Raw genomic sequence first — 12,291 nt, forward strand, 5'->3', positions numbered from 1 at the left:
AATAAAACAGGCCTATTGGGTCCTGCCTGCTTCCTGGTGAGAGGCCATCCTTTCCACACAGCCGTACCACCTGTCCCCCAGGAGGAGGCACACAGCCCCTCTGCCTTTAAGACCAATCTCAGCTTTAGGAAGGCAGGGTTCCATTACTTTAGATTTAACAAACTCAAACGTCACACTTCCTGTTAGCATTACTCTGACTGGAACCCAGTCGTGGCAAGTATTTCTGGTTAGCTCTTGGTGCCCAGGTACTGCCTTGCTGATAATCCTTACTGTCCCCGGCTATTAAAGAGATGGGTCATGGTGGCTCTGTGACCTAGAAGCAGAAGGCCACCATCTAGAAAGGAGGGCATAAAATACAGCAGGACAGTCTCTTACGGTTTTATCTTATTTTTCCTTCCCTTCCCCAATGTTCATCTGTTGTGTTTCTTAAATTCCATAAGAGACTCTTAAATACAGAGAACAAACTGGGGGTTGCTAGAGGGGAGGTGGTTGGGGGGATGGGCTAAATGGGGGATGGGCACTTGCTGGGATGAGCACTGGGTGTTGTATGTAAGTGATGAATCACTGGGTTCTACTGAAATCAATACTACACTGTATGTTAATTAACTTGAATTTAAATAAATACATCATATAATTAAAAAATAATATAAAATAAAGCAGGAGAAGAACACAGTAGTTGTTCTAAACTTCTCCTGGACACTTATTCATGGGTTTCTTTGTGCCCACACTCTGGGTTGTGTCTTCAACCCCAGGGAATGAATCCGGTTCCAGGTCATGACTTCCAACTGGTGTCCTCATTTAGTGGTTAATCTAGCTGCCTCATCTAATTAAAGACAAAGCATGTACCAGAATCTGCCTTTCTGCCTGGTGCTCATGCCATTAGATGATATTGTATGGCCATCTGAAGGCAAACCCATCAGGGTTTCACTCTAGCCACCGTGTATCTGCCTTTCAGCTGTTTGGGTTTTCTAACTTGGTCGAACCTGATGATGTAGGAAAATGAAATTTTGTTTACTTACCTTAGGAAATAAATTGCAATCAGATGGCCAGTGATGGTCTGCTCACTGGAAGAGACACTTCAAGTGGGAATGATTTATTTGATGAGATTGATCTCAGGTTAGGAAACAGTGCCCTGTCCTTTCTGCCACGGTCTTAAATTGGCTCTTGAAGATTCACAGGGTTGTGAGGCCCTTTCAAAGGCAGAGAACAGGTAGTGGTAGGAGAGTGAGGGGAAGCTTGGTTGGTTGGTCTTTCTTTTAATTAGGGGTGAAAAATCTTTGAATAAGTAGCTAGCACAATTTGCTGGTGTGTGTGTATATCTAGAGAAGCCCCAGGAGACATTGACTTAAGCTCATTGGCCTGAGCATTATCACCGGTCACGTGACCAGACCTCTGAAGGGAGGCCAGTCTCCTGATTTTTGTCTTGGTGGTTGGAGGCAAGCAAGCTAAGGGGAGTTACGAATGGTTGTTTTGTCTGCCATGGTGGTCTTGTCTTTTCTCTGGTTATTCGGCCTGCAAGATGGGTCCTCCGAAGGTTTAGCTTCTAACCATTATTCATGTTCATTTACTCCTTTATGCTTTTGGTTATATTTTTCTGCACATGCATTTTGTTCAAGTTCCAGATCACAGCATCCAGGACCCTTTATGCCCACCCTCACCCTCCTTTCCAGCTGGCCTCAACTTCCATTTCCTTAAAGACTTCACTATTCCACCATGTGGATTCTTTTACTGTTTGCTAGAAGTGGGATAATGTCTCATGCACAGGTTGCCTCAAATATGTAGCTTTTACTCATTAATGAAGAGCTTCTCAATCAAGATCCCGTCTGGGAAGCCTTCCCAAAGGCCATCCTTCTGGTTTGTAAAGCTGATGATGCAGCATCATATTGGTTTTCTTGCATGGTCGTCTGTTCCTACACTCAAAGATTCCTTGGTCTAGTGGGACAGAGACATGGGAACAATGGCTCGCACATGGTAGGCATTCAGCAAATGTGCAGTAAAGGAGACTGTAGGAAGCTGAAGGAAAAGAACTAGCTTTTAGTATTTCCTGGTTTCCCTCCACAAGAGCCTAACACTGGTAATAATTAATAATCTACGATCATTAGAACAAACTAGTTTGATTAGTTGATTAATCAAACCAGCAAAAAAAAAAAAATTAGTCTTATAACATCTATTGAGACTGATACTGCTGTTGGCCCATCATTTTGGTGGCCATTGTCACCAACTTCCCCGTGCGATCTAGGGAACAGAACATCTGTTTTCCTTTCTTTTCCTGTTCTCTCCTAAGTGTGTGCCCGTATGTTTATGTGACTTTCTTGTCTTTCTTTTTCTTTCTTTCTTTCTTTCTTTCTTTCTTTCTTTCTTTCTTTCTTTCTTTCTAATTTCATCACCATCAATAATGGAAATTTCATATCCCTCATTGTTCATCTGTTCATGTCTGATTAACATTATTGCCATGACTTGTCTCTGACTCAGTGGACCAGGGGCCGTCTTTGTATCCAAAAGCTGGGATAAATCTAAATATTCGAGCACAGAAATCATTTGCTATTCACAGCACTGACCTCTGGCAAGCAGATTTTGTGCACAATACCATGAAATATGATTCATCGAGGAATGAAGAGTTATTTCTTCCCCACAGAAAATAACCTGAAGACTACTCAGTCTCTTGCAGACTTTTAATTCTATTAAAAAATGATAATACTGAATTCGCATTGCTTAATACATACTAATGCAGATCTTTGTTTTGTTTTATCCCTTCTCAAAGGATTTGAGGATCCACGGAATATCTATAGAAGTTGACAGAGAGGTTGATCATCTTGGAGTAGTAGTGAATCAGCTGGCTTGCCGAGAGGTAGGAGTATCCTTGGTAGAAGGACCACCTAGACCATGGCAGAGATAAAAATAGAAAGTCCTATCTTCAGATACATGGTCTTTTTTACTGAGATGTAACTGACACATAACACTGTACTCATTTTTATAACATGTTTTGACATAGGTATATATGGTGAAATGATCACCACGATATGTTTAGTTAACATGCATCACCACACATAGCTACAATTTTTGTGTGTTGTGATGAGAACTTTTAAGATCTGTTCTCCCAGAAACTCTCAAATACACAAGACAGTATTGTTAACTATGGTCACGATGCTGTGCGTTACATCCCCAGGACTTATTTCTAGAACTAGGAGTTTATACCTTGTGACCACACCTACCGGGTCTTATCTTCTTATCTCTGTTTTTGTATTCTTAACACGCATACATTTTTATGAACTACTGATGCCTCTTGGAAATAAAAGTCTGAAATTGGGCTTACTTAGGCAGGGTCTTATGGGGTCTTAAAAACAAGGGGGTCTTAATAACTTTGTTATTATAAAACTGTGTGCCTGTTTGATTTATTTTGGGTCATTTATAGACCAAAATTAAGAAACAGGTGACGTTTTACTATCCTCATTCTTTAAGTAAATACTTATTTAGTGGTCACTGGGAAAAAAAAATGTATCCTCTGGGAATTAGTCATTTGTGGGATTGAAGCCATATATTGGTGTGAGACTTTGGGGAAGTTGTTTAACTGTTTAAAACATTGGTTCCTACATCTACCAAAAAAAAAAAAAAGACTAATATTCTTTACCTCCAGGGTTGTGTGGATGGGAGACTCAAAGATAAGTGCTCAAAGGAATACTGGTTGTTGCTATTAATACGATTACTACTGTTACCAGTTCTAATAACTGTTCTCAATAACTGCATGAAATAAGGCACTTTCACTTTTCTTGGGGCGGAGGGCTGTCATCGACTAATTATGCCACAAGACAGCATAATCTCAGGGTAATAATAGAGGTAGAAACAAAACGTTATGAGATTAGAAAATGGGTAAATTTGGACTACATGGAGACCTCAGAAAAATCCCCAGGAGTGAGTATCTGTGGTGAGCCTTCAGAAATGAGCAGGGTCTTAATAGAAATCCTTATTCCTCCTCCTTTCTGCACTTAGTGCCTTCCTCAGAAAAGAATGTCGTACTAACGTCTATAGAAGAAATACTCTCCATTACTGTATTTGTGTGTAACTCTTGTGTGGAAGATACATGCGAGATTATATGGTTATGAGGTTCTATGGTTTTGTGGGCCCAGAGACCTACTGGATTTGAGGGAGAACCAGTCACCTGGAAAGGGGTGTCTCAGGCTAGATAGCCAGACACCAAAGAGTCAAATCCAGGTGCTGCTGGATGTTTCTCTTGGACTTACCCATGAAGTCGATTGTCTATTGGAGATGTGGTGTCCTTTGGAAGGTTCTGGCACTGTCCCTATAGAGATGGACTTGGTATGAGGAGTTAGGAAGTCCAGAGACTTAACAGAAAAGTTGTGGGGATCCTTTGGTACTCTAAAGGAGCAGGCCCTCCCTGGATGGGAGCCAGGTGGACTCCGGAAGGTCATGCACATTGGGGTTAGTATTCCAGCTCTGTCGTCTACCAATGGGTGACATTGGGCAAGTTACTAAATCTCTCTGGGTCTTGTACCCCTTACGACGTGTGAATAGTGAAATCTTCCTTGGATGACTGACGTGAGGGTTAAATAGCTCCTACGCATGGAAAGCTTCCAGACTGGAGTCACATAGTGCTAGTTCGCTGTCTTCCTTCCCTCCCTCGTCCTCTCCATTTCCTCTTTCTGCCACCATTGTATTTGAGTATTCCAGCCGGTATCTGCTTTGCTAAGAGATGCCGAGAGGCGTTAGTCAACGCATGACCCAGAGCATGCCATCCCTGGGGGTGGCTGTGGTAACCAGAACCAAGCAAGAACCCCAAGAGGTGAAGCTCTGGTGATGGGGGGAGTGAGGGAGAATCAATACTCAAGCAGCCAACCTTCCTCCTAGGAGATCATCCTTCTAGTGCTAAATTTTAATGGTCTGAATTTTACTAAAGGACACGTGCCCCCTGTAAGGCTATCCACACTTTCATGCAATACTAAGTAAACGTACGGCTTCTCCTACTGTCATATAATGTTCCTCCATGTGAAAGGAATTTTAAAAATTCTTAAGCAATTTGGGAAGATATTTTTGGGAGGATGAGGACCAGCTGGGTGGCAGGGACATTTACTCTTAGGTCACTCGACTCAGAAGTTAAACATTTACTTTACCTAATTATAAGTGGCTCTGCCATAGCGGGACGGGAGCCCAGAAATTCCGGTTTTTAAATTGCTCAGCCTCATTTGATGATCCATGATGAATGGATTTCTCTGACTTTGATAAGCCTGGCCCAATAATACCCTGGCTGTCATCATTATCTGTCAGTGTTCAATTCTTCACGTGGGTCAGTAAATGCAAAGCAAAAGAGAACTGAGAGGCAGAAATGCTATGGGGCACAAATCTTTGAAGCTAAAGTGTGTTTGGCTCAAATGATCCAGTGTTGTATCAGTCCCCAGTCTTACTTAGCCCAGTGGAGAAAAGTTGTCTCCCTAATGAGCAACTGGGATTCGAGAAGGAGCTAATCCTAACTCTGAACTTGAAATGCGAAAATCATGGATCCTTAGGGAGGGAGGTCGTGTTAAAATTCAACTTCTCCTTCACATGTGTATATGTGACGGTGTAACGTGGGAAAAGCACGTATGTTTGTGATGGTCATCTCGCAAGCAACGTGCAAGTAAGCATTCCTAAGTGACTAGACGGAGATGGTCTGCAAGTGTTTGTGAGTGAAACACGTCTAGTTCTGTAAATGGTCCTCAGGGACATGTGACAAATCGAATGGGTTAGAGCCAAGAGGGCACCGACCTGCAGGTATGCATGCATCACTCTCAGTGTGAAAATAGGAGTGCTGAGCATACGTGAGTCTGAATGCTGTTTGCAACTCTGATGCTACCACGAGACAGATGAAGAGGATTGAGAGAGGAATGACAAGAAACACATATGTAGAAATGTTACTGCTTTTTAGCATTGATCGTGCTGTTCACAAAGCACGTATGTGACTCAACTCAATAACAGTTTAGAATTCTAGTCTCTCAGAATTAACATTCGAGATATTTGCCCCATGACTGAATGCCTGGGGTTAAAATTTAGGTAAGTTTTAAAAGCTGGAGATGCTGCTGAGATAGATTTTTAAAAATCTCTGGTTAAATGGCGGTCAGCGCACATCACATTCCAGGTTGGCTGAACTCAATCTTGTGAACAATGTCAACATCACCTCTGTATTCTGAGCCATGCTGATCACGTTCTGCCATGACAGGCTGGACATTTTTAATGTTCTCTCCTGAGTGCAGTATTCTCTCTGCTTCCTTTTCATTTTAGAATACACATGTATAAATTGTCAAAATTTTCCTCACTCTGTTATTTATTATATTTCATTGTTGAGTCTATTGGAGATAAAAACATGCCATTGTTATCCTGACCAAAAAAAGAAACAAAAATTCCTTGTTCCACATCTTGATAGTTACTTCCATCTCTCGTGCAGGAAGAAGTGGAGGCTGAATGAAAGCCTAACCCCACGTAATGAGAAATGCGTATATGCATGCAATCTGATGCATGTCTCGCAACCAACAAATAAAAAAAAATCATGTTTGAAAGAGGAAGAAATGACCCACATTTTGGTTACACTTGGAATCTGGGACATCAACTATTACTCCTAACTGCATTGTTTAAACTCTCTGCAGGAGATGTCTGCCCCCAGGAAATTCTCGGTCCCCAACATGGAGGAAATTGTAATGGAAAAACCCATTACACTGACCCCTGCCAAGGGGGGTTTGGCTCTAGTAGCAAAAAACAAAAAAACAAAAAAACAAAAAAAAAAGCAAAAAACCCCCAAAACAACAACAAAAATAAAACAAAAAAAACGATAGTAAGATGTTTAATATCTACCCACCTTGTACTCATATCCTTGCTTCCTATTGGGTAACAGGCAAGACAAATTTCTGGATATATCTATGAAGTTCTTGAGGGCTGTTGAGGATGTATGCAAGGTCAAAGGCAAACCCAGGGTTTGCAATAAGGAGAATGGAAAAATAAAAATGAGATGAATGAATAAACTCAACTGAGTGCTCTTTGTAGTCAAGGAAGGAGAAATCAATACAAGAGTTAACTTCATGCCAGGTTCCTTACAATCATGTCATATAATCCGCACTACAACAGGAAACTGAAGCAAGGAGGGGTTAAACAATTGCCCAAGGTCATGTAACTGCCAAGAAGCGAATCCTCCAGTCGTCTGACTTCTTCACTTGGATCAAACTGCCTCCCAGAGGTTGTTGACAGCATTTATTTACCTGATTTTATGCAATACCTAACATCTGCCTGTAACACAACAGGCAGATCTATACGTTCAGGTAATTTTATCTGATGGCAACAAAAAGGCAATGAAGTTTTCTGCTGCTTATATCTGCTAAAAGGTTAGCATTCAGTGACAGGGTTTACCTGTCAAAGATGTCAGTGAGCATGTAATGAGAAAATGTCACCAGTTGAGTAAAGCAACAAATGAAAATGATTAAGCATCTCCTGGGTGGCTCAGTAGGTTAAGCGTCTAGGTTTGGCTCAGGTCATGATCTTGCAGTTTGTGAGGTCGAGCCCCGCGTTGGGCTCTGTGCTGACAGCTCAGAGCCTGGAGCCTGTTTTGGATTCTGTGTCTCCCTCTTTCTCCCCCTCCCCCGCTCGCACTCTGTGTGTGTGTGTGTGTGTCTCTCTCTCTCTCTCTCTCTCAAAAATAAATAAACATGTAAAACAATTTTTAAAAAATGAAAATGGTCAAGTTAGGAAAAGCGGTTAATGTCAGAGATGTGTGATGTCAACACGCCCTTAGTGGGTTCTATCAGTGTGACCATCTTCAAGTGATATCTGCGGATCTTTGTATCTCAACTTCATTTCTTTCCGAGCCGTTAATGATGCAGTCGTTGGGACGCCCGCATTCATTCCAGGCTGGTTTACCTGTGTTTCAGAATTTTCCCTTGTCGTGTTTTGATATTTCCTTATTAAGAATATGCCATTTCTATATAGCTTTTCATATTTTCTCCCTAGCGTAGCTTAACGTGAAAACCGTATATTCAGTTAGATACTCCTCCGTGTCTACAAACACCATCAAAAAAGGAAAAATACGCCTGGCTCTGTGGCTATTTTCATCAGCCGTGGGTCTGAATGCTTCCGTGTGATTGAGATGCAGGCCCTTCTCATTTACTCCCAGGAAACAGTCCCAGTTGTCTGAAGAGTCAACACCTTCCGACAGGGACCATGTGGCCAGCCGTTCATTAACTCCCACAAGGCTCCTTGTGAATTTGCCTCTCTCCCCGTGACCAGTGACACCGTCTCGAGAGCAGAGGTGGCTTAAAGCAATATCGTTTCCCTGTTTGGGTCCTCCAGGTATCACCAGGCGTCGGTCCTGAAGGCAACATTGTACCCGGGTTGAAGGTCTGTGATGGGACTAAATTGAATGCTAGATGCCGTTTTGGAAACTTAACATCGAGGATTACGAACAGCAAAAGAACAAAAGCGTGAAAGACTTTTGTTTGTTTGGTTGGTTGGGTCGAGACTGGAAAACCATGTAGAAAATCCTTCAGGAGCAGACTCTTTGAAAGGTGACTAACAAATACAGGGTGATCCGCAGATCTTTGGCTTTCACGCCGTATTATTTATTTTTATCATCCAATCCATTTCTGTTGCTTCACATCCCTATACTCAGAGGTCAGGTGGAAGAGAGAATGCGAAGGCAATGCAAGAATTTAAGAAACAGCTTGTGTTATTTCTACTTACCTGGACCACCGCTTCTGAATATTTTTTAATACCGGTTTTGTCATTTGACAGCAAAGCTAAAAATCCCGAACTGGCTCCACCAGTCTCATGTAGTTTCCAAAAGGCAGTTTCTGTGAATATCAAATAAGATAAAATGCACGAAAAAAAGAGATACTTTTCCACTGAGCACCTATCTTGAGTTATGCCAAGTTACAGAAGTGGGGACACCAAAATACAAGACATTAAACTTGCCAGCCAGTGGAGAGACAGACACAGGAAACAGAAACTGTGACGAACCATTAAGATCCCTAAAACCAAGGTCTGAGGAGCCATGATAATACTAGGGAGCCCAACCGAGGAGGACAGGGCACTCTGGGCGGAGGGGCCCGCGTGTGGAAAAACAGAGGGGAGAGATGATAATGTCACTGAAACCTTTAAGTAATTAAAACGGGGTAAACATTTTGGCAGAGAAAATGGCAAGGCCTGATGTATGTCTGGTTCATAAACAGTTTTGTTTGCCACGGAAAGCCATTGGCTCTTACCCTGTGGGCAACGGGAAAGCGCTGGTGAGTTTGCAACAGGGGAAGCGATGAGCGGAAAAGCCTTGCAAGGCTGTCAGGGGTGGTTGGAGGAAGGAGTGTAGGAGCCGAGTGCAGACGTCGGGAGCTCACCGACGCCGACGACGAGGCAGGAGCTCGCACAGCAGCAGTGAGCTTTGAAGGTGAAGAAGAGTGGAGCCGCCAGAGACACCGAGGGTGAAACGGCAAGGTGTCTGGTCCTAGAATCATCTTAATCCAGAAGACCCCGTGCACGGTCAGCGGCCCATCCTGTCTCAGGCTCACCATCCCCGGGCTCATTTCTCCCCTTCTAGCTTTCCTGGAGGGGAGGTTTTCTTTTCCATTTTGTAAGAGTTACAGGGCCCTCCGTGAGTCTCGGAAGGATTCTTCTGCGATTTTCAGATGCCAAGAATGTTGCCAATGACATCACATTTCTAGGGTAATTCTTCTCCCCAACTCTGTGAGGACAGGAAGCAGACCTGTCTGACTCCCCTGCTCGTCCCCCGGCACAGTGTCTGCCAGAGACTGGATGCTCCGTAAGGACTTGTTGGATGCGCCCGTGATAAACGGTGCCGGGCCTTGCCAACAAGATATCCTGAGAGGTCAGAGGGGCAGACGGAGCTACGAGATGAAGTGACAAAGTTGTAAGCAGGCTCCGTGATGGACTTGGTAATGATAGAAACCATGTGTTGAGGTCTCGTACGTCTCATGCACCAACATAAACGTGTTTTGTGTGCATTATCTGAATTCTTACAGCAACCCTTCGTGGGTGCTGTGTTTATTCCCACTTTGCAAACGAGGAAACCAAACCTAAGAAGTTACAGTCTCGTGACTGGCAAAGCCTCGGCTTTCATCCTGCGTGAGTCAGGGGCAAAAACCTGCCTAAACCACCGTGCTGGATTTCACGGCGCCTTGAATGATGTGAATTCGGTCAAAAACGACTATTAAAATGGGTCAGTCCTTTCTTTCCGCCTTACATTTCCGTGTCTTTTCATCTGTGGATTGTTTCACGTCGTTTCTCAATACACATGCCTGGATTTGACAGACGTGGGTGCTGTCTTCCTCCTCCCTTTCCATTCATCCTCTCCGTCCCCCCTAAACGATGATACGCAGTCGTTTGTTGGGGTGAAGGCGCTGAGCAGTTAGATCCATAGGTCTCCACGCCGTGTTTTCCACTCCAGCCTCTCTCTTGTGGGGGCTTGAGTCTCCCTGGCTCTCTCCCTTTAATCTCCCCTCCCCCATCCCTACAAGTTGGTAGGTAAAGCTCTGGGAGGAGTAGCACTTGGAGGTGAAGGTACTATTAACACAGCAGGTACTGCTAGTGAGAACAGCGTCCTTGCAGCCTTCAAGGAAGATCAGCCACTGGATGGGTGGGGTAGGGACGGGGTGTTCTTTATCTCCCTGTGCATCACCTCATCCACTGGCTGGCACCGAGAGGCACCTGAGAATTGTTTGCTGATCTACCGAAGTATGGACGTGTGGGAGCCATTCGGGAGGAAGAAAACTCACCGTTCCTTTTATTTGCTGTGCAACATACTCTTCTTTTTTATATGTTTTGGACACGTTCACACAGTACCTTCAACACAGACCTAGGAGCATCTTTTCCTCTCTCCCTCTGCGATTTATCTCATCGCTAATAAATGTATTCATTATATACGGGGTACCATTACAAGAACAGACCTCTTACTTATCACCATGCAGATACACACGTCTGCTCGCCTTCTTGGTCTCAGATGAGTAGCTATCCGTATCACGAAGCTTCCACAGTAAACCGCCCTTGGCTTTCAATACGTCTCTTCCTTGAAAGGCTAATACTGCGATATGCATTAATTTAATGGCGGATTTGGGTAATGTGCTCCCATTTTACAAATACTGTGGCTAGTCTTAAAAAAAACAAAGAAAAGAAAAAAGAAAAAACTTTTGACCATAAATTGTTCTCTGAATTCAAGAATGTCTCTTATTTGTGATATCAATTCCCCTTGTTCCTCGGACTTTGTTTTTTTTCCCATTTCACCTCCAAAACTCCATTGAAAACATCTGCTAAGGACTTATTTAAACAGCTAGTTAATGCTTTATAAAGCTCAGAGGCGCGCCCATCTGTTCCAGGAGCATTCTCTTTTCTCAAGAGCTAGATCATATCTTCTACCCGTCTGACAGCTGGGGTTGCATCAAAACTCTTAATTTCTCTATCAGTAGTATGGCACCTTGCATTAAGTTTATACCTGATTTTTTTCTCTCTTGACTTGCTCTGAACAAATATAAGAACAATCAAGTTATTTCCTTCTTTTTTTTGGTTTTACTTAGATCTTTCGATTTTGTTTTCATTTTTAGAGCCAGGAGGCCTTCTTTTTCTAATCTTTGTAACAAAATAGAAGTCAGGGTGTGGTTCCGATGGGTTACGTTTCTGGCATCTTGCTCCTTGGACCCTGTCTGCAAACCCCTTGAGCTTACATGAGGTCCACAGGGATAATTTGCATACCCCTTACTAGAGAATGAAGACCAGTCCCAACATCCCCTCCATCCATTCTCCTTGGAATGTTTCTGCTTTCTCGCGGATGAGGCAGAAGCAAATCCTCCGTATCTCCCGACAGGGGAAAATTCTTTTCCAGCTCTTCAGATGGTCCCAAAGAAGGGCACTGAGATGACAGAGGAAGCTCCCTCTTCCCTTCCACTCCTTTCCGGGTGCTCAGACTCAAAGCACAATTATTACTGTTCTCCACACAATCTGTTTCTCTCTCCTGTGTCCATCATTTTATATTTTCAAGGTAAGCGAGAAGGTTCGGGAGTTACAGGACCACTTCTCAGAAATTTCTTTTGTTAGGGGCCCCTGGGTGACTCAGTCGGTTAAGCGTCTGACTTTGGCTCAGGTCACGATCTTGCAGTTCGTGGGTTCTAGCCCCATGTTGGGCTCTGTGCTGACAGCTCAGAGCCTGGAGCTGCTTCCGATTCTGTGTCTCCCTCCCCCACTCACGCTCTGTCTCTCCTTCTAAGATAAATAAACATTTAAAAACTTAAAAAAAAGAAATTTCTTTTATGAAGTCTG

The 12,291-nt window shown here is 43.3% G+C and overlaps 1 long non-coding RNA gene across 1 annotated transcript in view; it reads left to right on the plus strand.

The window, feature by feature from the left end:
• Positions 1-2,453: 2,453 nt before the first annotated feature.
• The window catches only part of LOC111560414, a 31,209-nt gene continuing 21,371 nt past the window's right edge, over positions 2,454-12,291 (plus strand). Inside the window, exon 1 of the long non-coding RNA XR_006597513.1 lies at positions 2,454-2,848. This is a non-coding gene — a long non-coding RNA (uncharacterized LOC111560414). The remainder of the gene's footprint in view (positions 2,849-12,291) is intronic.

This window comes from Felis catus, chromosome B2 (assembly GCF_018350175.1).
Source record: "Felis catus isolate Fca126 chromosome B2, F.catus_Fca126_mat1.0, whole genome shotgun sequence".
In the NCBI taxonomy this organism is placed as follows: domain Eukaryota; kingdom Metazoa; phylum Chordata; class Mammalia; order Carnivora; family Felidae; genus Felis; species Felis catus.